Source organism: Stomoxys calcitrans, chromosome 5 (genome assembly GCF_963082655.1).
Source record: "Stomoxys calcitrans chromosome 5, idStoCalc2.1, whole genome shotgun sequence".
NCBI lineage: Eukaryota > Metazoa > Arthropoda > Insecta > Diptera > Muscidae > Stomoxys > Stomoxys calcitrans.
This window is the reverse complement of record NC_081556.1, coordinates 133942687-133970254: the sequence shown is the minus strand read 5'-3', so window position 1 is coordinate 133970254 and position 27568 is coordinate 133942687. Positions and strand designations below refer to the sequence as shown.

General features: G+C 38.8%; 1 protein-coding gene across 3 annotated transcripts in view; it reads right to left on the bottom strand.

Moving 5' to 3' along the window:
* Positions 1-25321, bottom strand: part of LOC106084875 (uncharacterized) — a 134364-nt gene extending 109043 nt beyond the window's left edge. For 2 of the 3 annotated variants that reach the window (XM_013248817.2, XM_013248818.2), the window contains exons 1-2: positions 25067-25321; positions 24843-24919 (exon numbers count right to left, since the gene is read on the bottom strand). The gene's annotated coding sequence lies outside the window, so the exon portion shown is untranslated. The remainder of the gene's footprint in view (positions 1-24842; positions 24920-25066) is intronic. The other variant, XM_013248820.2, reaches the window with a different exon arrangement.
* Positions 25322-27568: the final 2247 nt, after the last annotated feature.

The window sequence follows — 27568 nt, the reverse complement described above, 5'->3', positions numbered from 1 at the left end:
TATAAACCGATCTGGGGTCTTGACTTCGTGAGCCTCAATAGGGCATAATTATTATCCGATTTAGCTGATATTTTGCATGAGGTGTTTTGTTATGGCTTTCAACTAATGTGCTGAGTATGGTTCAAATCGGTTCATGTCCTGGTATAGCTGCCATATAAACCGATCTGGGGTCTTGACTTCTTGAGCCTCAATAGGGCACAATTATTATCCGATTTATCTGAAATTTTGCATGAGGTGTTTTGTTATGACTTTCAACTGATGTGCTAAGTATGGTTCAAATCGGTTCATATCATGGTATAGCTGCCATATAAACCGATCTGGGGTCTTGACTTCTTGAGCCTCAATAGAGCACAATTATTATCCGATTTAGCTGAAATTTTTCATGAGGTGTTTTGTTATGGTTCAAATCGGTTCATATCATGGTATAGCTGCCATATAAAGCGATCTGGGGTCTTGACTTCTTGAGCCTCTGCAGGAAGCAATTCCTACCCGATTTGGCTGAAATTTTGCATGACGTTTTTTGTTATGACTTTCAACAACTGTGATAAGAATAGTTGAAATCGGTCCATAACCTGATATAGCTGCCATATAAACCGATCTGGGGTCTTGACTTCTTGAGCCTCTAAAGGGCGCAAGTATTATCCGATTTGGCTGAAATTTTGTACAATGGCTTCTCTCATGACCGTGTCGAATATGGAATGAATCGGTTTATAGCCTAATACAGCTCCCCTATAAACCAATCTCCCTATTTTATTTCTTCAGCCCCTAAAGTGCGCAATTCCTACTAGATTTGGCTGAAATTTTATATAATGACTTCTACTATTGTCTCCAATATTCAATTCAATTATGATCCGAAATAAACCATAGCTTGATATTGTTCCAATAACATAGCAATTCTTTTCGTTTATCCTTTGTTTGCCTAAAAAGAGATGCTGTGGAACTAGCTCGACAAATGCGATCCATGGTGGTGGATAAGATTCGGCCCGGCCGAACTTAGCACGCTTTTATTTGTTTTTCAATAATATTTTTACTAAGGACATTTTTTCTCTAAATGTATGGTGTTGGGTATTAAAATGTAATACCCTTTTAAACCATTTGTTCTTAATCTGCTATTACTTTCGCATAAAATGCAGTTTTATTAAGTCCTTCTCTTTCGGGAATATGAAAATTTCACCACAGTCTACTCTCGCTTCAACGAACGTATTTCCAATTAACCTAGTTAATATAATCTGACATTTGATGGAATTCCTTAAATTCCCCACTCATTTGCCCTAATCCCCTTTGAAGAAGGTGAATATCTTATAAAGATCTTAAGCTTAAAGAGACTGCAATGAAATCATTCCATGCAATTATTTTCCTTGCACATGAAACAAATAAAACTGAATGCCGTTGTATTAGTGTGGATAATATTATCATTTATCTTTGTTATTGTTTTCATATTTTTTTTGTATGGCACCACCTCAATATAACCTTAACAAATTTGTCCGTTTATCTTATCTTAGATACATTCGCCCAAGTGTCCATCCATCCAAATTCATCCGTTAGTGTCTAGAGCTTTGGAATTTTTTTCAGTTGTTCTTTTTTTTTTCTTCACTTTGTATACTTTTTGTCTTTTCGAAAAAATAAAGTAAACATCTCATGACTGAAAAATTCCCTATTCCAGGTAATCGGTCGCGCCACCACCTTCATTGTGGCAGATACGTAGGTAGGTGGGTCGGTCCACAAATGGATTTTTGTTTTTTTTTTTTTGAGAGCTAAAATTTCTTCATTTGTGGTTGTAAAGTTGGTTGTCTCTCGTATTGTTGTTGTTGTTGTATCAACAATACCCAAACATCGTAAATGCGCATTGCTGGCTGCAACTTTTATTTGCTTTTGGCTTTTGGCGTTTCCTTTTCTTGCACTTTTTACGTCTTTTCTTTTATGCCTTGTGGCCATAAAAGAAGCGCTTCTTGCACTTTGGCTTCTTAACTGAATTCTTGAAGAAAAAGTCAATTTTGCAAATTCTGGTTTCATGGGTAATTCATGCGTGTCGTTTGAAGATCTAAGGAGGTGCAGGAGAGAAAGGGGAAATGGTACCCAGGTAACAAAATTAATATGGTTTTCAAAAGGTTTGGTGAAGATGCAAGATCCAGCATAGGATGGGGGTATACTAATCTAGCCATGTCCGTCCGTCTGTCGAAATCACAATAGCGGCAGAACGTGTAAAGCCAGCCGCTTGAACTTTGGCGCAGATACTTAATATTGATGTAGGTCGTTGGGGATTGCAAATGGGCCATATCGGTTCAGAATTGGATATAGCTCCCATATAAACCGATCTATTTGACTTCTTGAGCCCCTGGAAGCCGCAATTTTAGACCGATTTGGCTGAAATTTTGCACGTAGTGTCATGACTTTCAACAACTGTGCAGAGTGTGGTTCGCATCGATTTATAACCTGATAAAGCTGCCATATAAACCGATCTCCCGATTTGACTTCTTGAGCCCCTGGAAGTCTCAATTATCCGATTTAGCTGAAATTGCGCCAAGTACGGTTCAAATCGGTGAAGAACCTGATATAGCTCGATCCGACCGATTTGACTTCTTGAGCCCTTACAAGTCGCGATTTATATCCGATTTGGTTGAACTTTTGCGCGCGGTGTTCCGTTATGATTTTCAATAACTGTGCCAAGTACGGTCCGAATCGGTTTATAACCTGATATAGCTCCCATATAATTTCCCGATTGACTTCTTAAGCCCCCGGAAGTCTCAATTATGATCCGATTTGCACGCGGTGTTCTGTTATAGCTTTCAACAACTGTGTCAAGTACGGTCCAAATCGGTCGTGAATATTATACAGCTCCCATATAAACCGATAGACCGATTTGACCTCTTGAGCCCTTAGAAGCCGCGATTTTTATCCGATTTGGATGAAATTTTATGTTATGACTCTCAACAACTGTGCCAAGTACGGTAAAAATCGGTCCAAAACCATATATAACTCCCATATTTTAGCATAATCCAAGGGGTTCGAGAAGTCATATCGGGATATCGGAAATTTCATCGGGATATTGAAGTCATACTACAAGACTCTGTTCCAAATTTCAGCCAAATCGGATCATACTTGGCATAGAGGCTGGAAGTCATAACAAAAGTCTTTGTCTCAAATTTCAACCAAATCGGATGAAAATCGAGGCTTCTAGGGGCTCAAGAAGTCAAAGCCGGGGATCGGTATATATGGGCGTTATACCTGTTTATAGATCGACTAGGATCGTACTTGCATTGATGTTGGAAGTCATACCAAAAGTTGTTGATCCAAATTACAGTCAAATTGGATGAAAAATGAGGCTTCTAGGGGCTCAAGAAGTCAAAACGGGGTATCGATTTATATGGGGGCTCTATCTCTTTATTGAACGATTCGGATCATACATGGCATGGATGTTGTCATAGCACAAGTCTTTGTTCCAAATTTCCGCCAAATCGGATGAAAATTGAGGCTCCTAGGGGCTCAAGAAGTAAAATCGGGGGATCGGTTTGTATGGAGGCTATGTCAGTTTGTAGACCGACTAGGACCGTACTTGGCATGTATATTGGAAGTCATATTGGATATTGGAATTCCCAACGACCTACATCTATAAGAAGTATCTGTGCAAGAGGCTTTCTTTATACGTTAAGGAGGCCACCGTAGCGCAGAGGTTAGCATGTCCCATCATGACGCTGAACGCCTGGGTTCGAATCCCGGCGAGACCATCAGAAAAAATTTTCAACGGTCGTTTTCCCCTCCTAATACTGGCAACATTTGTGAGATACTATGACATGTTAAACTTCTCTCCAAAGAGGTGTCGCACTGCGGCGTGCCGTTCGCGCTCGGCTATAAAAAGGAGGTCCCTTATCATTGAGCTTAAACTTGAATCGGATTGCACTCATTGATATGTGAAAAGTTTGCCCCTGTTCCTTAGTGGAATGTTCATGGGCAAAATTTGCAATTTGCATTTTTTAGCTTTACGCGTTCGTGTTTTCCACAGACGGACGGACGGACATGGGTGGATCGACTCAGAATGTCGAGACGATCCAGAATATATGTACTTTATGGGGTCGCAGATCAAGAAGTCGCAGATTTCGAGGTATTACAAACGGAATGACTAGGTAAATATACCCCCCTCTTATGGTGGTGGGTATTAAAACGCAGGAGACAGGTAAAATTAACAGCAGTCGGGTGGCAGACAGCAATGGTTCGAATGCCTTTAACCATAATGGGAGCCAATCGGACTAACCAAGTTCTCTTCTATCTGCTATATCACGCCCACACAGTAAAAATCAACTCAAGAATGGCGAGTGGACTATGTGTCTGTTGAAAATCTGTATAACTTCTCATCCCCATAAATTCTGAGAAGTCCGCCCCTTTATGTGGCCAATGCGCTGCGAAAGTTCTGACATTACTATTGCCTATCAAGATAGCTGTCTATAGTGATAGCGGCAGTTCCACCCCATCCAGGACTGGTCCTCTGAAAACACCAAGTTTCGTTCTCCTGAAGAACAGTATTAGCTCAGTCTATCTGGGGGTTATACCATGCCCATTTGCCATTGCCAATCTAGACAGCATCATATATGAACCCGAAAACATGTATGTAATAGTAAAGGGTGATTTTTTTAGCTTTTATCTTTTTGGCAATACTCGTTTAAACAGCTCATGCACATTTCGTGTTTTCTTTCAATGTCAAACATCTTTGGTTTGGTCTATAACTTAACGAATCGTCTTACAAACGAACAACGCTTACAAATTATTGAATTTTATTATCAAAATGCGTGCTCTGTTAAGAAAGTTCATCGCACGCTTCCTCCACTGAGCGACGAAGCTCATTTTTGGCTCAATGGGTACTTAAATAAGCAAAATTGTTAAATTTGGAGTAAAGATCAGCTAGAAGCATTGCAAAAGCGACCAATGCATCCAGAAAAAGCCATAGTTTGGTGCGGTTTATGGAGTGGTGGGATCATTGGACTGTACTTCTTCAAAGATGATGCGAAGCGTAACGCAACTTTGAATGGTGAGCGCTGCCGTAAAATGATATCCAATTTTTTTTTTTGCTCAAAATGCAAGAGCTTGACTTGCATGACATGTGGTTTCAACAAGACGGTCTCATATGTCATACAGCACGCGTAACAATGGACTTATTGACATTGTTCGGTGAATATTTTATTTCACGTTCGGGACCGTCCGCAGATCGTCTAGATCGTGCGATTTAACGCCTTCAGACTATTTTTTGGGGCTATGTTAAAGGTCATTTATATACAGACAAGCCCGCTTCAACGTATTGGAAGACAACATTGAAGCATTTATTCGTTAGATACGAAATGTTGGAAGAAGTATGCCTAAATAGGACTAAGTGGATGGACCATTTGAGGCGCAGTGACGGTCAACATTTGCATGAAATAATCTTCAAACATTCAATTATATAGACCGTACTATCCATTCAAATAAAGGTTTCATGCATTTTTCTAAATATTTAAATGTTTTTGTTTTTTGTTTTACTTTCCTATAGCTCTTAAAAAATCACCCTTTATAAGGAAATCAGTCACCCACCCTGATAATGCCATCCTCGTAGGTATCAACTTTCGCTCTCTGCTCTTCAAAACATCTGAAAATCCCAATGATTACCAAGATCCTTAAAACAGGAGATAAAGCCTTTCCTTGTGGTGGCTTGACATAATCTTCCCATTTAAGGCCTTTGGAATGAGTATGCTCATTACTCTGCCTTTCAAGATCATATACGATAAACCCAATTCGTTTTGCGAGGAGGAAAGCTTTTGTTCACCTGAGATTCATGTATATGACAGAGTTGATATGTAGTCTTTAGGGCGTTAATAAGCTCTGTCCATCGACCTCTATCGTTGGCCAAAGCCTTAGCTTGGTTCCACGATATATGGGTTGATTCCAACTCTCTTTTCGTACAGCGTCTCCATGTGTTTTTCGGGCGTCTCCTCCCTCGCTGTCCTTGCGGAATCATGTCCAGCCTAGGACATTTCACGCTATATCGTCGCACGGTATTTGTTGAGTTTAGGAAGGGCTGATCTAGCCTTGTTGATACGTACGCGTATGTCTGCCTCTGATCATCCGTCCTTTGTTATTGGCATATCTCCAATTATCCAGATTTTCGCGATACACCGGCCACCTGTACAAAATAAAAGCAACGCTGCAGATATCAGTCCTCTCTGGTACATTCGTCCTAGCTTCAATATATGAATTAAAGGGGTATGCCACACTTCCATTCATTTATTTCTAAGCAAACTTATTTTAATGATTTTTTGCCAATTTTTATGGACGCCTTATAGCAATTTTTCGTTTTTTTAGTATTCGTTTCCATTACATTCTAGTAACATATTCAAAAGTTTTGCTGGGTTTTATGTTGTTGATCAGCAGATGCGATTGCAAACCTTGTCTTTTTTATTACAATTTCCTTTTCTTTCTCTTTCTCTCTCTTCCGCTCACTCTCTCACACTAGCTCTTCATCTAACGATTGCCCTGTTTTTCTGGTCTCGTCTATAGGTTTCTCGACTCGTGAGCAGAAGTCGTTGTTTTTGTGGTTACTGGTTACCTATGTTTTGTGGTGGCCATAGTTGTTATTGTTGCATGCTGTTCGCTTGTCTATTATCTGTGGTGGGTAGTTGTTTGTTGTCTATTTCGTCTCGTTTCATGGCTGCATGCCTGCCGCCTGTATGCACATGCATGTCTCTTACTTTAACTCTAGGATTGGGCTGAAGTAGTATTTTTGGTTGTTGTTGTTTTATCATTTCTCCATTACTTGTGGGGGTTTTATGTTGCAGTTTATGTCGGCAGCATAGACTACTTGTGTGTATGGTTGTGTGTGTGCGTGTTTGTGTATGGCTCGGTTTCATGGCATGGCATTTTCCAGAGAGAAGAATTGATAAAGAAAACCGTTAACCTTTATTTCGTTTGCTCCCCACAGGGTGTGATACCTTTCTCATTCACACAAATCAATCATGTCCATGACTCCCTTTTGACATTGTTTTTGTTTTCTAGAGTCTTTTTGTTGTTGTTTGTTTGTTTGAGTTTTTGTTTATTGTTTGGGGGCAGTATTGCTGCAACAGTTGTTTTGTTGCATTTCTCTGAATACAGCAGAACGTCACTGAACAAGTCTGGACATTTGTTTTGATGTTTAAAGGCCACCACTTACCAGATATGGTAAATAAATCGAAACAAATAGAAACGCATTAACTTCGGGCAAGCCGAGCTTAAGATACATACCACCGCGGATATATGTATGAAAATTTACCACATTTCGTAAAAATCCGATGAATCTTAGGTCCGATTTGGACCAAACTCGGTGCGGACATTGAGGGGTTTAACACAAATCATCTTGACCATACTTATAACGGATCTCGAGGGTCCTAAGACAACTCACTACGCTAGCTTTCAGCGGGTAATAAAGCGCTTTCTATTGGCCCAAAACCTTAAGTCGGGAGATCGATAAAAAGGGTGATTTTTTAAGAGCTATAGGAAAAACCTAAAATTAAGAAAAATTCATGAAATCTTTATTTGATCCGATCGTACGGTCTATATAATTTAATGTTTGAAGAATATTTCATGCAAATTTTTACCGTGACTGCGCCTCAAATGGTCCATCCACTAAGTCGAATGTTGGCATACTCTTTCCAACATTTCGGCCGGTATTTAACGAATAAATGCTTCAATGTTGTCTTCCAATGCGCCATTTGAAGCGGACCTGTCTATATAGACATGCGCTTTACCATATACCCACAAATAATGCATAAAGGAGTTAAATTGCACAAGCTAGGCAGCCAATTGATCGGTCCGGGAGCTAAAAAATTTTCACCGAACTCGCCTCTCAATAAGTCCATTGTTACCCGTGCTGTGTAGCATGTGGCACCGTCTTGTTGCAACCACATATCATGCTAGTTAAGATCTTGCCTTTTGGGCAAAAATAGTTGGATATCATCTCACGATAGCGCTCACCATTCACCGTTACGTTACGATTCGCATCATATTTGAAGAAGTACGGTCCAATGATGCCACCAGCACATAAACCGCACCAAACTGTGACTTTTTCTGGATGCATTGGTAGCTCTTGCTTCTGGCTGCTCTTCACTCCAACTCTGCTTATTTACGTACCCATTGAGGAAAAAGTGAGCTTCGTCGCTGGTAGTGAAACTCAATAATTTGCAAGCGTTTTTCGTTTGTAAGACGATTCATGGTTAAATTATAGACCAAACTGAAGATGTTTGACAGTGAAACTAAACAGGAATGTGCGTGGGCTGTTTAAACCAATGTTGCCAAAAAAATAATAGCTAAAAAAATCATCCTTTATTTGGCTTCTATATCCAAATATTGTTTGATCTTGGCCATATTCGGTAAGGATGTGAAGGGAGGGGCCTAATACAATTCGCTGTCTCAAATTTCAGCGGAATCAGGCAAAAAATTCCGCCTCTATCGTCCTAAAATCTTGTTTCGGCAGATCGGTATATTAGGGGGCCATACCAAGATATAGTCCGATATGGCCCATCCCCGGATTAACCTGCCTAAGGGAAAAAAGAATTTGTGCAAAGCTTCAGCTCTTTGCCGTAATTTTTAAGGATATTGTCCAGCATTAGACCTTTGGTTAATGCTCTCTATCGAACAAATAGCATACCATTGCAGGACAATATATCATGCAATGGAATCTCAATGAGATTTTAAGACTGAAATAGGTAAGGATGGTCTAACGTCGAGCGAAGCCGACGTTTTAATACCTGGCATCACTTTGGGTAAGCAGAATAAGTCATCGAAATTTGAAATGTAGTATTTCGACCAGAATCTGGACATATTGTGGGAATTGCTCTCTATCGAAGGAATAGCATACCATTGCAGGACAATATCCTGCAGTGGAATCTCAATGAGATTTTAAGACTGAAACAGGTAAGGATGGTCTAAAGTCGAGCGAAGCCGACGTTTTAATACCTGACTCCACTTTGGGTAAGCAGGTTAAGTCATCGAAATTTGAAATGTAGTATTTCGACCAGAATCTGGACATATTGTGGGAGTCGCAGTGCAAAAAATCGTAGTGCAAAATTTTGATAAGATAGGTTGATAAATGCGATTAATATCGAAGGCCACAGCTAAAATTATAGAAAAAGACATTGTGCAAAATTTAGAGAAAATCTGTTAAGAAATACGGTGAGAAAGGCTCTAAAGGGCTATAGCTGAATATGAACCGATTTCAATGGAATGTAACAGCAATGTTGGTAGTCACAAGGTCGGGAGTCCTTTGTGCCAAATTTAATGTGAATCGGTTCACAAATAACTATATTATTGCAGTATTAGTCCAAATCGAGCGAACATATAATAAGAAGCTATATCCAAACCTGAACCGATTTTGTTAAAATTTTATTTTTATAGAAATTTTTGTCTAAATTTCATTTCTATAGAAAATTTTGTCAAAATTTTATTTCTATAGAAAATTTTGTCAAAATTTTATTTCTATAGAAAATTTTGTCAAAATTTTATTTCTATAGAAAATTTTGTAAAAATTTTATTTCTATAGAAATTTTTGTCAAAATTTTATTTCTATAGAAAATTTTGTCAAAAATTTTATTTCTATAGAAAATTTTGTCAAAATTTTATTTCTATAGAAAATTTTGTCAAAATTTTATTTCTATAGAAAATTTTGTTAAAATATTTTGTTTTAAATTTTTGATTAACGAAATTTTTCTAACGAATTTTGTGTTTATTATCTATTAATATAAAAAAAATCCTTAACTCTTAACCGCATGTCACCATTATCAAACCCTAAAAATGTGTTAATTTACACCAAAACCTAAAGATATAAAAAGTTGGTATCTTTGAAAATAATGTTTTTACAAACTATGCAGATACTTCTATTCAAATGTCGAGTTTGGGAAGTCATAAAAAAACCTTAAAAAATCGTTTTGATTATTCCGCTGAATGGCCAAGTTATTTATCAACTTTTATAGATCTTCGAAAATGTCAATGTTAATAGGAGATAAGTTTTAAAGCCCAATTTGGAAAGTCATCAGAGGAAATCTTAAAAAATCTTAACTGAAATGGAAAAATATTCAAATTGATTGAAACTTTTCTCCTAAACACCTACACGCAGCAGCAGCAGCTGCAACACAACTTGGTGGAAGGTGGAGTCATTTCCAATGGAAGGTTGGTTGTCTTTGAATTTATAGCCAATTAGTCATGTCAGACAATAAAATGCAATGATGAAATTCAATATTCAACATTGATTTGACATTTCCATTTAAAGAAAAAGGCCCGCATGGAATAATTTGAGGCCGTTTTTGTTTCATTTCGCTGCATTTTAAATAAAATCCAAAATTAATGCAGTGTCAGATAAGTCATTTTTTTCAAGTTGCCTTTCCAATCAGGGGGAGAGAGTGATTGAAAATCAAAGAAAGAAAAACCATATCGAAAATCAATTTAAATCATTTTCTCACCACATGTGGTAGATGGTGGTGGAATGGTGTCACACAACTATTTCCAAATGCATGCCAAGCAACTGCGACGTTATTGTCAACCGCAGCCTAGACTAAAACTTATTAAGCTTTTGGAATTTTTTTATTAATATCTCAAAATAAACGCCCACTGTTTGGTACATTTTTTTAATGGATTTTATCACAAATACTCACTTGACAAGTGAAAGAAAGCCAAAGTTGATAAGATGAAAATTTTTAAAACCACAATTTATTTTAGTTTATAAAAACAATAGAAAAAATTAAAAAAAAAATACTAGAACTAAATTCAAAAAGAACAAGAATAAGGTTCTATAGAACTAAAACTTTGACAAAGATTTTTATAGAAATAAGAAGATTTCAAACTCTACTTAGAGAGTGAGAAAACTCTTTACAACAGCCAAATGAAGAAGAACAAAATAACACTGATTAAAAAACTACTCACACTAAGCCAACAACAAGACTGAGAACTCAACATTAGCCTCAACGAATAGTGATTTGTGAATGAGACATGCTTAGACATGCCGAAAAACGTACAATGGTTGCTTTCGTTTCATCCTAAATATGCTCTCCTACACACGAAGAAAGACTTAACACTCTTGCATGTCGTTGCGGAGGGAGAGGAAAGTGTGCAAACTATTGAGAGCGGATAAAATGAGATGGCACGGACAAAGTTGACAACACTAATAGACGATCATTTGCGAAAGACACATATGAGCAGCAGAGACAAATGTGAGGTGGGTACAGTGGTACAGACTAGGAAATATTTAACAAGTAAAAGCATGCTAAGTTTTTTTCTGGGTGTAAGACCGATCTTTCGATTTAATGACTTGGGCGAAGAGAAGCGGCATTTATTACCCAATTTAACTGAAATTTGGCGCAGTTAGTTGTCATAGGGTCCCCGACATTGGTAGGAAATATGGGATCAGACAATATTTTGATATACCCCCCATATAGACAAATTTCCATAGAAGGACCATAGAAGCTACCTTTATTACCCGATTTTGCTGTGAGTTTTTGAGAAATATCAGTGAATGTCTAGTACTCATCATATAACTGTTCATTAAAGGGCTTTAGCGATAAGACCCCTATCTAGATATATATCTTCACATAGTGCATGCAAATATTGATCGGAATTTGATGTACGTCTTTCCATCATTCCTGTTGATGTTATTTTCTAGCTACACATTCTTACCAACCGTACATTAGTAGTTGTTCCATCTTTTCGCGTGATCTTCCATTTGTGCTCCTAATCGTATATCCGTCTCTGTTTTGTATTGAATGCCGGACTTTTCTCTACCTTACCATCTTTTCCGCAGTCATGCTGTGGACTGATTTTGACAGGCTTATTATTATACTCACCACCATAGGATGCGGGTATACTAATCTTGTCAATCCGTTTGTAACACCTTGAAATATTGATCTAGGACCCCATAAAGTATATATATTCTTGATTGTCTCAACATCCTGAGTCGATCTTGCCCTATCTGTTCTTAAATTTAATATACTTAATATTGATGTAGTTCATTGGGGATTACAAATGGGCCATATCGGTCTAGATTAAGATATAGCTCCCATATAAACTGATCTCCCGATTTGACTTCTTGAGCCCCTGTAAGCCTTAATTTTTGTACGGTTTGGCTGAAATTTTGCTCATAGTGTTTTCTTATGACTCTCAACAACAGTGCGAAGTATGGTCCAAATCGGCCAAGAATGTAAACCGATCTCCCGATTTGACTTCTTGACCCTTACAAGCCTCAATTATTGTACGATTTGGCTGAAATTTTGCACATAGTGTTCTATTTTAACTTCCAACAATTGTGTCAAGTACGGTTGAAATCGGTCTATAACCTGATATAGCTTCCATATAAACCGATCTCCCGATTTGATTTCTTGAGCCCCTGGAAGCTCCAATTTTTGTCCGATTAGGCTTAAATTTTGCACATAGTGTTCTGTTTTAACTTCCAGAACCTGTCTCAAGTACTGTTGAAATCGGTCTATAACCTGATATAGCTCCCATATAAACCGATCTCTCGATTTGACTTCTTGAGCCCTTGGATGCTGCAATTTTCATCTGATTTCGCATAAATTGCGCGCATAGCGTTCTGTTATGACTCTCAACAACAGTGCGAAGTGTGGTCCAAATCGGTGAAGAACGTGATATAGCACCCATAAAAACCAATCTCCCGATTTGACTTCTTGACCCCTTACAAGCCTCGATTTTTATCCGATTTGGCCACTGGAAGCCTCAATTTTCGTCCGATTTGGCTGAAATTTTGCATATGGTGTTCTGTTATGACTTCCAACAACTGTGCCAAGTACGGTCCAAATCGGTCTATAACCAGATATAGCTCCCATATTTTAGCAGAATCCATGGTGGTGGGCTCCCAGGATTCGACCCTGCCGAACTTAGCACACTTTTACTTGTTTTGTATCATTTTGTTATCTGATGTACCGGGTTTACCTGGAACTGTTTATTAATCGATTAACTTCAATAGTTGATTCGACCGTTCGTAACAGTTCCAAATTTTTGAATGACATCATCTGAGTTGCATCGCAAGTTTAAGGTTCTAAACCTCATTCTTAAATGCAACGCGAGTCCCGGCTGGCGCTTTCTTTTCTTATAAATAGTAATGAATCTTATAATCGATTTGCAGTTACTTTAGCTCCTTAATAGCTTATTTAGGAATTTGCCTTAAACATCATTCATTACTGTCACTCATTACCTGTTTTAGCTTATACTCTGCCACATTGTGTTTTTTTTTGCTTCTCTCTCATTTACTTGCGACTGATGGTATGCATATACATAAGTGGTGTGGGGTATAGTTAAGCAAATATGCTGGAATATCACGTACACTAATAACTGGCTAAAAATGTGTTGAATTAGCCAAACAACATTCGCGTCACATGTGTACGTACGTACGTACCAAGCTAGCAACCAACGTATACCTATCTGCCCATATACCCACCATTCGACAAAATATTCATGAATTCTGTCGCCCAAGGCGGGGTATAGGATGGAAGAGTGGTGAGCCAGCGAATAATAAACTACCGAATGTCTAGATCGATAATAAGAAACCTTAGCGTTTGCATTTGTTTTTGCTGCTGTTGTTGTTGCGTTTCTCAGCAAAAAGGGGGACAAATAAACAACAACAGAAATACGAATGACAGCAGAAACTAGCGATCAAATGAAACCTAAACTCAACCCTCTCATATTGTGAATATTAAAGAATTTTTACGAAGAAAAAAAAATAACAACAACAAATCCAAGTGCACAAACTTGTGTTGCCTTTTGATTGATTGATCGATGCTATGGTGGGGATTTCAGGCAAATAGAATTAAAATTTTTTTCATTTTTAAGTTGGAATTGTTTAAAAGTTAATAAATTGGCAATCTTTTGATTTTTAAAGTAACATTGAAAGGCTATGACCATGGGTAATGAGAGTAGTCCTGACCCAATTTTGTGTTTTATTGGTATTACATAAACAGAATGCTAAAAGCTTAAATAGAGGGCGTCCATAATTGGGGGAAAACTTGCTAATGATAGAGTGCTGCCAATAAGGTTAGGTTAGGTTGGAGAACATGGGGGTAGTTTGCTTGGTGGTTGCTAAACGCTTCACTCGGAGACCCAAGGTTCATTGTGTTCGCCCTAGGAGTTAGAAGAGAACAAGTAAAAGCTTGCTAACTTCGGCCGGGCCGAATATTATATACCCTCCACCATGGATAGCATTTGTCGATTTCTTTCTCCGATATCTCTTTTTAGGCCAACAAATGATTTAAGACAATAATTGCAATGATATTAGAGCTATTTCAAGTTATGGTCTGATTCGGACCATAATCGAATTGAATATGGGAGACCATTGTAGAAGTCATTGTGTAAAATTTCAGCCAATTCTTATTAGAAGTACGTCCCTTAGGGTCTCAAGAAGTAAAATAGGGAGATCGGTTTATATGGGAGCTGTATCGCCATATTTGACACGTATTTTGAAGGGCATAGGATAAGCCGTCGTACAAAATTTCAGCCAAATCGGATAATAATTAAGCCCTCTACAGGCTCAAGAAGTCAAGATCCCACATCGGTTAACATGGCAGCTATATCAGGTTATAAACCGATTTGAGCCATATTTTGCATAGTTGTTTGAAATTTGATCCAAATCGGATATGAATTGCGCCCTCTAGAGGCCCAAGAAGTCGAGACCCCAGATCGGTTTATATGACATCTATATCATGTAATGGACTGATTGCAACCATACTTGGCACAGTTACTGGAAATCATAACAAAATACTTCATCCCAAATTTCAGCCAAATCGGATAAAAATTGCATTGCGTTGGCGAATGGAATTTAGGAAGTGGAGGGATGGAAAGGGATGTAGTGGACATTGCCAATTTGTCTTAAATATCTGGATGTCATTGTGGGTGGGAGAAACATTAACCGGAAGTCGATTCCACCAGCGAACGGTCCGGGCGAAGAAAGAATTCTCTCTGTAATGCATTTTTCGGTTTGCTGGCTAATCAACTTTAAACGGATGCGAGTTTCTGGTAAGTCTAGTATTTCTGACCAACATCCTTACATCAGAAATAAGAAGACGAAAATAAACACACACACCATGCATGGTACAGATAGAACAGAGCCAGCCAAATATATGTTTAACCCAACGGACATCACGCTGTTTCTTCATGCCCAGAACATCAAGAGCTTCTGAGTGTTCAACATTCATATCGTTGATGGTCAGAGATGATCGTAATGGGTCAGCAAACCATTTGTGTGACAACAAACAGCACTGAGTCTTCCATGCATTAAAATCTACCCTATTCATTCGACCCCACCCAGAAATGGCCAGCAAATGCTGGCAAAGTGTATCGTTCATAATCCGCCCAGAACCTTAAATGTAGATCTACATGATCTAGAGAGCGCTGCAAGAGAGAACCTCTAGATCAAGTGGGCCTAGACAACATGCATGTAGACATGGTAGCAGATGCGATAAATAGCTACCGGGTGAATGTGGTCCTTGGAGAACGACCGCCTCCCTTGGCACCTGAAGAAATTGAACTCTCCCGGTAAACCAGAATAGTTCTGGCTGAATTACGATCTGGTTGATGCAGCCGCCTCAATTCCTACAGGGATCACACGACACACGTCACCTGTTTAACTGATCAGTTGGACTCACTCGGCTCAGACCCAGATCCCTCTGGACGCACCCCATCTTAGTCGCAGAGTTCCTGGATCTGGATACTCAACAGGATCAAGCAGACGAAAAATAGAACAACACACTGCTACAACAACAATCATAAATAACCAATTACTGATCCTGTCTGAGGTGGAGGTTACCGTATCGCAGAGATTACCATATCCATGTAGGGTGTTGAACGCCTGGCGAAAACATAAAAAAAAATATCAGCGGTGGTTATGCTTCCTAAAGCTGGCAACATTTGTGAGGCACTGTGCCATTTGGTATGGCAGCCCCAAAAGAGGTGTCGTACTGCGGTTTGCCGTTCGAACTCAGCTATAAATAGGAAGTCGCTTATCATTGAGCTTAAACTTGAACCGGACAGCCCTCATTGATATGTGAAAAGTTTGCCCCTGTTTCTTGATGAAATGTTCGTGAGTAAATTTGCAAACATTTTTGGTCCTGTCTAAGGAGAAATTTCGACCCATCTACTTTACGCAGGCGATATTATAATACATCTAAGGGATAAGCATCCCAATCAGCTATGCAGAAAGGGTCGAAAGGGTCTTGGAGATGACACACCTATGGCGTGGGCTAAGGAGTACGAATTTTAAACCTGAAATCTGCCTGTTCACAAGGAAGGCCAAGGTGAGCCAATTTGGCGCGCCACGTTTCCTCAACACAACAATTCGATATTAAAATATTAATGAATGATCTTAGACAGGGAACCGAACTGAAACATGTCACATTCATGAGTATACTGAGAAAGCTTACAAATGTTGAACACTATGTGGATGGGCCGTAAGCTCGAAATGGGGCATGAATCCGATGATAGTCTACTGAGGATACCGAGGATAGTCTACGAGGATAGAAACGTGATTAAACCTATATTAAATTGCGCTCAGTAGTTTGATGGACTGTGACAAATAAACAGCTTCAGAGAACATGTTGTTTTGGCATAGGCGGGGCGATGAGAACCACGCACATATTCATCATGAATGAGGTAGTTACTGCGGCTATGAGACTTAAGCGATGGCATAGTGCTATTTCAAACAATATTCCGACCTACATCTTAATATGGCCCCATACACAACAACACAACCCACTGATCTAAAGTTCAGCAAAATCGGGTAATCTATTAGTCTTTTACGAGTTCAAGACGTAAAATCGTTTCATCGGTCTATATGGGGGTTATATCAAGATAGAGCAAATATATTTAAGGTAAAAGAGAAGCATTTGAGCAACATTTCTACCAAATCGTATAAAAATTGAGCCCTCTATAGACTCAAGAAGTCAAATTGGGAGGTTGGTTTATATATTGGGTTGCCCAAAAGTAATTGCGGATTTTTTAAAAGAAAGTAAATGCATTTTTAATAAAACTTAGAATGAACTTTAATCAAATATACTTTTTTTACACTTTTTTTTCTAAAACAAGCTAAAAGTAACAGCTGATAACTGACAGAAGAAAGAATGCAATTACAGAGTCACAAGCTGTGAAAAAATTAGTCAACACCGACTATATGAAAAATCCGCAATTACTTTTTGGGCAACCCAATAGAAGCTTTATCTAAACATAGACCGATTTGACCTATTTGCTATACCCAACGACCTACCACGATAAGAAGTGTCTGTGCAAAATATTGTGCTATTGTGATTTAGATATAGCTTCCTCATAAACCGATCTCCCGATTTGATTTCTTAAACCTATTCTTCTCCGATTTATCTGAATTTGGCACAAAGACTTTTCTTATGACTTTCACCATCCATGCCAAGTATTATTCAAAATGGTTCATAAGCTATTATAGCTCCCATATTCACCGATCTGATGTATTCCTTGAGCCTCTGGATTCTTATCCAAATATATAACGAACATCGTCAGATGTGTTACTTCACATCCTATTATTTTTTAGATATTTTCTGCCTATAGAGAGAAACCATGCAAACATCTTGACAAATGCGAACCATGGTGAAAGGTATGTATCTTTTACTCTCTCTCTCTCTCTTACTTGAGGTCGTTGTTCTTATCCGATTTGGCTAAAATTTTAAACAACGACAAGCTATGACCCTCCACATACGTGCTTAACTTGATATAGCTCTCATATAAACCGATCTTCCTACTGCACTTCTTAAACCTCTATAGTGCACCATTCTTATCCGATTTGGTTGAAATATTCCACAATGACTTCTACCATGAGCTCCAAAATCCAAACCAAGTATTGTTCGAATCGGTCCATAACCTGACGTGGCTCCAATAGCATAGCAATTCTTATCCATTATCCTTTGTTTGCCTATAACAAGATACCGGGCAAAGAACTTGACAAATGCGATCCATGGTGGAGGGTATATAGGATTCGGGCTGGTCGAACGTAGCAAGCTTTTACTTGTTTTGGAATATTTTGTCAAAAATGTATCTCATACAAAAAATGATTTAATTTTAATATTCTTAGATTTTTTGGTCAAAATTGCATATTCCAAAAATTTTTTTTAATATGGTAACCCTGTACTATCTCTCCTTCTGTTTGTTCCATTATGTACTGAGATTGAGAAAGTGTTTCTAATAAGGCTTAAATACCAATTTAACTAAACATCTGGTCACCTTTACAAACCTCTTGAGTTCGAGTATACTACCTTTTAATATTCATAACTTCCAATCACATGCAGATCAAAACAAAATAAATAAATTTCTATTGATGATGGTCAAACACCAAAATATTTTCTCAAAAGAATGTGTCGTTTGGTTGCTTCGTCAGTGAAGTCTTTGTGTGTGTCCCCCTTCTGTTTGTTTGTCTGTCTGTCTATCATACCGATCAATTCCTCTTGCAGTCTTGTGTGTTGTTGTTGTTGTGTATGGTCGCCGCCATTATTAGAGGTGAACTACAGCCAGTATGTAAAACAAACCAGATTGTGGTTACCAGTTACTACCACTCACTGGCTGAATGACGGAGTGGCTCCTCATCGGCCGTCTGCCTACCACCAATCGTACCTATAGTCATTATGAGTATTTTTTTCTTTCTTATTCTTCTTTTTCACCGTCGTCTTTCTTACTGGAGCCCCACTCAACAACGAAGAAGTAGAGACAAATGAAAAACATATGCGGTATCTTAAAGATGTGAAGTAGGCAGTGTTGCCATAGATGAAGAATATTTTCAAACGACAAAACCAAATGTTTTAAGAAAAAAAATGAGAAGCACTTGTAGGTTTCCATGATGTAGAGGTTAAGAGTATTCTTAACCAAAAAGAGAAGTGAATTGTTTAATAGCCTAAAGGAAGAGAAGCTATGAATACCCTTGACCAACATCAGAATTGATATGGTCTGTCCACTTCAAGGTACTGTTGAATTTCACCCCCAAGTTCTTTGCAAAAGCCACAATCTCCAGTCTTTCATTGGCAACAACAACAAAGGGCCACATGAACAACATAGTGTCCTACTTTTAATAGCCATGCACTTGGACTTCGAAGGATAAAGGCACAAACCATTAACATTTGCCTCCATATTAGTCCTAGACAGGTCACTTCGAAGGATAAAGGCACAAACCATTAACATTTGCCCCCATATAAGTCCTAGACAGGTCATGGTTTAGCATTCTAACATGGTACTCAAGATTTTCGTTAGGTCTACTATTATAGGCACGTACATAATCCACAAACATGTGTGTCTCACATAATGAGAGCTGATCCGGCAGGTTGTTATTATATACAAAAACAATAGGATCCGAAATTAAACCCTGAGATACTCACCGAATAACATGCAATGGACTAGACACAGATGACTTGGAAACCCAGGATTGTCTACGATTGGAGAAGTGACACAAATATCTTAACTTAACCGCCAGCTTTGTGTGACCGAGAGTTTCGAATGCCTTAGAATGGTCAAAATTCATTATATTCCAAATTAGTTCTAATAGTCTCCCAAGAGATTTGCTAGAGCTCCTCTACACAGCAACGTCTTACTTACGCCACACTAGTTTGTTGGAATGCGGTGGAGAAAATGTGCAACTTAAGGAGGTTGATAGATGTTGGGCACTATGTAGACAGGCCGTAGGCTTGAATCAGAGAATGGCCCACTGGATCTCTAGGAGCGTGATCAGACCAATACTTACGGCTCACTAGTTTGGTGGAATGCGGGAGAAAAAGTGCAACTTAAGGAGGCCCACACCTTTATGGGCACTGGAGACTCTTTTTAAATTTCCGGCCCATAGACATATAAATTAAGTATGAGGCGGTCAATGCGGCTATGAGACTTAAGGCGATGTGAGGATAGGAGCTGGTCATACCATCGTGGTACAATCAAGCGACGATAGGAAATGGAAGGAATGACAGAGATTGCGGATCGGATACCAGAGACGACACTTGAGATAGAGTGCGAGACACTGCTTCCAGATGCACGGTTTGGGATTGACGGATTTCTGGAATTTCTTGCTACACCGATTAAAGTTAGAGGACAGAGTGGGCCTGTTGGTCTGCTTTGAGGGCCCAGGAACAGATAACTATTACGGACTGCCTGATCCTGCAGGCGAAGATCCGGGTGAACACGAAATGCGTGAGGTGAGGTGTGGTGTTAACCGGAACGGCAATGTCGCGATCAGTCTTCTGGGGTAAGAAGGATATTAACGCCTTCTTTGAAGAAGGCATGTTCCTTATCGTTTGATTGCCGGTCCACAGCGCAGAAAGGGGGAAATAAAGGACAGACGAATTGGTCGTATGAACCAGAAAACTGCAGTAAACCTGATAAATGCGAAAATTTTCCGTACAATGCAGTTCGAGTTAAGATCGTGGGTAACGAACGCGCATGTAGCACTGTAGGACGGTGAAAACCTAATGGGGGAATCCGTATCATGAGAAGACCGGGCTGTTACTGAGAGGAAATAGAAAGCAAGTCAATATGGGTTATGTTATAATAAAGGCTCACATATTACATCGAGCGCACTTATGCAGAATAACGTGTGTAAGGCATGTAGGGAAGATGATGAGACGTTGGAACATTTCTTATGACAATGCCTGACTTTCGTGGCTAACAGTCTCCGGCACTTGGTTGGGGATATAATATCAGACTTGAACTTTAAGCTTAGGGGCAAAAAAATTGCTAATTTTTGCCCATGAACACTCCATTAAGGAACAGAGGCAGACTTCTCACATATCAATGAGTGCAGTCCGATTCGAGTTTTAAGCTCAATCATAAGGACCCTAAGCTTAGGGGCATAGAATAAAAAACCATTAGGGTTCTGTGAGCAGCATGGAATTCCTGACAGGGATCACCTCGGGGATGAATTTCGGATTAAGAACGCACAACTAGCCGATCACAGACTTAGTTGTATGCCCACACTGACGTGGGACGGATAAGAAAACGCACCTTTTTTTTCAACCTAACCTTACTAACCTTATGTGCTTAGCCCCTCGACATACGTACCAGAGAACTACATGAGACCCAAAATTTGGCACTCAGTAGTCACTTTGGCCAAAGCAATTGTCTGCATTGCATGCAACATAAAAACAAAGTTAGGTAGAAACACACGTACAAATACAATAAAGGGAGAGTTGCGCGAACGTTTTAGTAATCGTTCAGTGGTTTTGATTGTCAATTTGGTCGATGGACATCGTGTGTTGTTTGCAAGTGAACACCACTCAGATGAGTGTCATATAAAGCCAAAGCAAGCAGAGGAATGAGACATCAAGTTTTATCGGTGGGTATGCCCTCCTAATGCGACCGACATTTGTAAAGAACTATTCCATATGAAAAAATGGTATAGCAGCCATGTAAAAATTTCTCCCCAAAATGGTGTCACACTGCCGCACGCCTTTCTGACTCGGCTATAAAAAGGAGGTCCCTAATCATTGAGCTTAAAACTTGAATCGGTCAGCATTCATAGATATGTGAGAAGTTTGCCCCTGTTCCTTATGGGCAAATTTGCAATTGCATATTTGAATATATCTGCCATATATACCGATGTCCCGATTTAAGGTGCGGGGCCCACAAAAGCCGCATTTGTTGCCTGATTTCACTCCCCGAGTTTCGTACCAAGTATGATCCAGTTCATACCACGGGGGACGAGGGCAAAACTTTGCTTAGAAATTTGGCGTAGTGATTTTTGTTAAGATTCTCGACATCCTCGCTGAATATGGTCCAAAAGAGTCTATATCTTAATTTGTCCCCCCATATAGACGGATCTCCTAAAATAGGGTCTTAAGTTCATAAAATCTGGATTAAATACCCGATTTCGCTGTTATTTGGCACAGTGATTTGTGTTAAGAGGCCACCGTAGCCAGAGTTTGCCATGCCCGCATTTGACGTTGAACGTTTGGGTTCGAATCCTACCGAGAACATCAGAAAAAATTTTCAGCGGTAGCTTTCCTCTATTAGTATTGGCGGCATTTGTATCGTACTATACCATGCAGAGAAGCAATGTAAAAACTTCTCTCCAAAGAGGTGTCGCACTGTGGCACGCCGTTCGGACTCGGCTACAAAAACGAAACCGCTTATCATTGAGGTTAAAACTTGAATCGGACAGCGCACATTGATATGGGAGAAGTTTGCCCCTATTTCTTAATGGAATGTTCATGGCCAAATTTTTTTTTAATTTGTGTTAAACACCTTGACATCCGTAGCGAATATGGTTTAAATCAGTCCATATCTTTATAAAGCCTCCATATAGACGGATTTCCCGATTAAAGGTATCAGGCCAATAAAAGCTGCATTTATTGCTTGATTTTACTGAAATATAACACAGTTACTGAAATATAACACACGATTGAAGGTCTTTCATACATTAATAGCCTATTTTTTTCCCCATTTTGCTGAAATTATGTAGAGTGAGCTATTGGGTTGCCCAAAAAGTAATTGCGGATTTTTCATATAGTCGGCGTTGACAAATTTTTTCACAGCTTGTGACTCTGTAATTGCATTCTTTCTTCTGTCAGCTATCAGCTGTTACTTTTAACTTGCTTTCCGTCCAGATTGGAACATATTTCAATATAGCTGCTACTAGTTCAGAATCTTGAATCGGATTTTAACGAAATCGGATTTAAAAGAAATTTTGTTTATATATACCCGAGTGGGTATCCAAAGTTCGGCCCTGCTGAATTTAATGCCTTTTTTATATCCACCACCATAAGATAGGGTTTACTAATCTAGTCATTCCGTTTGAAACACCTCGAAATATTCGTCTAAGACGCCATAAAGTATATATATTCTTAATCGTCTCGACGTTCCGAATCTATCTAGCCATGTCCGTCCATCTGTCGAAATCACGAAAGAGGTCGAACGCGTAAAGCTAGCCGCTTGAAATTTTGCACAGATACTCAGTATTGATGTAGATCGTTGGGGATTGCAAATAGGTTATAGCGGTTCAGACTAAGATATAGCTCCCATATAAAACGGTCTCCCGATTAGACTTCTAGAGCCCCTGGAAGCCAATTTGGCAAAAATTTTGCATGTGGTATTTCATTATGACTTCCAACAACTGTGCAAAGTACGGTCCGAATCCGTGTATAACCTGATACAGCTCCCATATAAACCGATCTCCTGATTTCACTTCTTGAGCACCTGGAAAGCACAATTTTTATCCGATTTGGCTAAAATTTTGCACATATTGTTCTGCTATGACTTCCAATAACTGTGCCAAGTTCGGTCTAAATAGGTCTATAAGCTGATATAGCTCCCATATAAACCGATTTCCCGATTTGATTTCCTGAGTCTCTGGATCCCAGAATTTTTGTCCAATTTGGCTGAAATTTTTCACATAGTTATGACTTCCAATAACTGTGCCAAGTACGGTTCGAATCGGTTTATAAGCTGATATAGCTCCCATATAAACCGATCTCCCGATTTGACTTCTTGAGCCCTTACAAGCTGCAATTTCTATCCGATTTGGCTGAAATTTTGCACATAGTGTTCTGTTATGACTTCCAACAACTGTGCCAAGTACGGTTCGAATCGGTTCATAACCTGATATAGCTCCCATATAAACCGATCTCGCGGTATTGACTTTCGGAGCCCCTGGATGCCGCAATTTCTGTCTCATTTGGCTAACATTTGCCATGAAGTGATTTGTTATGACTTTCCAACAACTGTGCCAAATACGGTCGAAATCGGTCTATAACCTGATATAACTCCCATATAAACCGATCTCCCGCTTCGAATTCTTGAGCCCTCACAATCCGCAATTTTTATCCGATTTGGCTGAAATTTTGCATGTAGTGTTTTGTTATGACTTCCAACAACAGTGCCAAGTACGGTCTAAATCGGTCAATAACCTGATATAGCTTCTATGTAAACCGCTCTTACAATCCGCAATTTTTGTCCGATTTGGCTGAAATTTTGCATGTAGTGTTTTGTAATGACTTCCAACAACAGTGCCAAGTACGGTCTAAATCGGTCTATAACCTGATATAGCTTCCATGTAAGCCGCTCTTTCGATCATCCGTATTCGGTTCCTAGAAGCTTTAATTTTTGCTGGTGTGACAGAAGTTTGGTATGTAGAATAAAATTATGCCCTTCAACTAAATTTATTTTGTATAAATTTTTAGCAGAATCCATGTTGGTTGGTTCCCAAGATTCGGCCCGACCGAACTTAACACGTTTTTACTTGTTATTTCTTGTTTATGTTATTTTTTTTTAATTTTTATTGAGTTGTTTTTCTTTATACATCCTCATTACAAAACGGCAACACTGCCTTCCTGTAAGTGACGTGATCTCTTCTCTTTGTGTTCTCTTTAACAATCTTACACCAACAAAACAAGGCCCATGAGCAAAAGAGACAACACTAGACAGGTGAGCAACCACTAGTATGACGACAATAACTCTTGGCTTAAATGCTGAACATGCTGATGAAATATGATGACTACTATTTCACTCGAATCTCCCCAAAGGTAAAGGTGAGTTAATTGCTTGTGCATAAATGCATATATCAGTGTATTGGTAATAATGGCAGCGAGTTGCCCAGGTATGTGTTGCTTAGTTTTATCGGTGTTGATACGCACAAAGATAGACCGATAAGTGGGTAGTGGTAGTAAAGGCACCGACAAAAAGGTGAAAAACTCTACAAACTACACCACCGACAACTGGGGCCAAGATAAAAAAATTCTTAATATTTTTTTTTTAATTTTTACTGCTTGTTGGTGAATTCGTTTTTCCCCCCATCTTACTCTTCAACGAGTGCTTGAATTTTTATATAAGTGTAAATATTGATTTTGTTCATGGCGTTCTGAACTCACCCCAGAAAAAAAGATATCGTTTTATCGATTTGCGTAGTTGTTTTCTTTTGTTCAGAAGTGGTTATAAATCCTTTGAGCTGGAAAAGAATAATCCTTGCTTAGAAAATGGACTCTTAAGAAACTAAACGCTATAAAAACAACACTGGGGTTTTTTCCACACAATATATAAAATATAGAAATTCACCAAACTTTATATATTAATTTTTTATCATTTAAACATTCACCTTGAATAGCCAAAAAATTTATTTCTTTATTTAGGTTTTAATCTCGCTTTGCAGATTTTGCTTCTCTAATTATTTGTGATGTTAAATTCTTATTTCAGCTTTTTTCGTTTTTCTCTTTTAGCTTTTTTTTATCGTTTTGGTTAGGTTTGGTTTGTTAGATTTTTTTAGTACAAAAATGAGTTGCAGTAGGTTCGCCCGACACAATCGTTAACACGTTTTTAACACCTGTTGATGCTACACTCGACTGAATTCAGCGACATTTGTGTTTCGTTTAATAACTGCTTTTGGTAACATGATTCGATGTTCGCTGTCGGATCACTCTCCCTCTCTCTCTCACCTCCATTAGCCCAGTACAGTGGTGAATTTCGATAGTTCTGCTCTCTGTGTTGCTTGTGCTCGCAATGAACACTTTATTGCTGTGATTGTGAGTGCTCTTATTTTAATGTGTAAATATATTTTAATGCTTCTTGCATGTGTATTTCATGGTTTGCCTGCATTCTCATCAGAGATGGGAATTTGTAAATCGTTTGGAAAGGGCACATTTTTTTTAATGAAAAGGTACTTTTTAAAATTTTGAAAAAAATTCAAATTAATTCGCCTAAACTGTTGTTTACCGCGACACTAGCAAAAAATCTTTTTTTGTTTGCATATCCCCTTAATTGACTACTAGAACAGAATGTAAAATCGGTTTTTGGAACTTGGGACCCTCTTCATCTTTCTAAATGAAATGGCGCATAATATGAGCAAGAAGAAGAACCAAAAAAAAAAAAATTTTGCATTTCAAAAAAAAAAAAAAAAAAAAAAAAATAAAAAAATAATTCGCCCACAACCCATGGGTATTTAATTAAAAGTATTTTAGAGTAGAGTACGAACTCGATATAACAATTTGACCCCAAGTGCCGGGGGCTCGCCCAATCCCCATAACCCGCCTGTGTCTTCATATTGCGTCAAATTCACTCGAAAAGTAATTGGAGGTTGAAAACGAAACTTATTGTACAACAAATTTGGTGTCAAATAACAAGGGGGACGCCCCACCCTAAAACAGTCATGTAGGCCGATATAGAATTCAAACGAAAGGTACTTGAGAGTATAATACGAAACCTACATAGAAATTTGTGGTCTATTGCCATGCGGTTCACTCCACTCCAAAGTAATGCGCCAAATAATCATGTACACCGATCGGGACAAACGAAAGGTACTTGAGAGCAGAATTCGAACCTTATAAAAAATTGTGGGTCAATTTCCGGGGGGTCGCCCACCCCAAAGGAACATGTATACCGATATTTGCGGAAATTGAGAGTTAAATACGAATATAAATAATTTTCTAATTCGGACCATGTAAATACTTTAGGGTGCAGCGAAGGACACAGTGCCAGCTAGTACTTTATAAGGTCGGCAATGAATGTTTCGGTGTGTTTGCACGACAACTTTTGAAGGAGTAAAAATAGACGCCTGAATTTTTGCATAAATACTTCTTATTAATGTATATTGGTTGGGATTGTAAATGGATCAAATCGGCCCACGTTTAGATATAGCTCCCATATGTACCGATCTCAAGATCATACTTCTTGAGCCTTTAGAGATAGCAATTCTTATTCAATTTGGTCTAAATTTTGCTTTTTCTATGACCTCTACCAGATGTACCAAGTATGGTTTCAATCTGTCCAAAACCTGATAAAACTTCCAATAAATACCGATTTGCCGAATAGGCTTCTTGAGCCTATAGAGGGCGGTATAATTATCCGAATTGGCTGAAATTTTGTACAATGTTTTTATGCTACGACTTCTATCAGAGGTACCAAGTATTCAATTGGTTCATCAGCTCATCAATTGGTCCAAAACCTGATATAGTTTCCATATAAACCGATCTCCCTAATACTTCTTGAGCCTCTAGAGGGCGCAATTTTCATCCTAGCCTATAAATAAACAAGTAACAGGTCGGCCGGTCCGAATCTTATAAACCCTTCACCATGGATTGCATTTGTCAAGTTCTTTGAATTTGTTAGGTTAGGTTGAAAAGAGAGTGCAGATATTAATATGCCTCATGCCAATATAGGCATACACCTAAGCCAGTAATCGGCTTGTTGTGCGCTCTTAAAACAAAAATGTAACCTCGAAAAAGAAAATTTAAAGTTAGGAATTCCTTGCTACTTACGAAATCCTTAATTGTTTTCCATACCACTCCCTTAAGTTGTTTCATATCTGGTATCGTGTTCCCACCTAAGTACCGGTATCTGCTAGCCGCGAAAGCCGGACACGTCTTACTATTTCCCCTCGTGCCCTACACATGATATCACTTACCGCACCGATTTTGCATAAGTGAGCTCGAAGTCCTTTATATTTATAACGTGTGTCCCGTTATGACATCAAAAGCTATACTAACCTCCTTTCAGTAATTGCTTCGTCTTCTCACGATCTGGATCACCCCTTAAGATTTTCGCCGTCCTACCGACTGTTTCGCTGTTCCACATTGTTACATGCGCGTTTATCGCCCACGCCCTT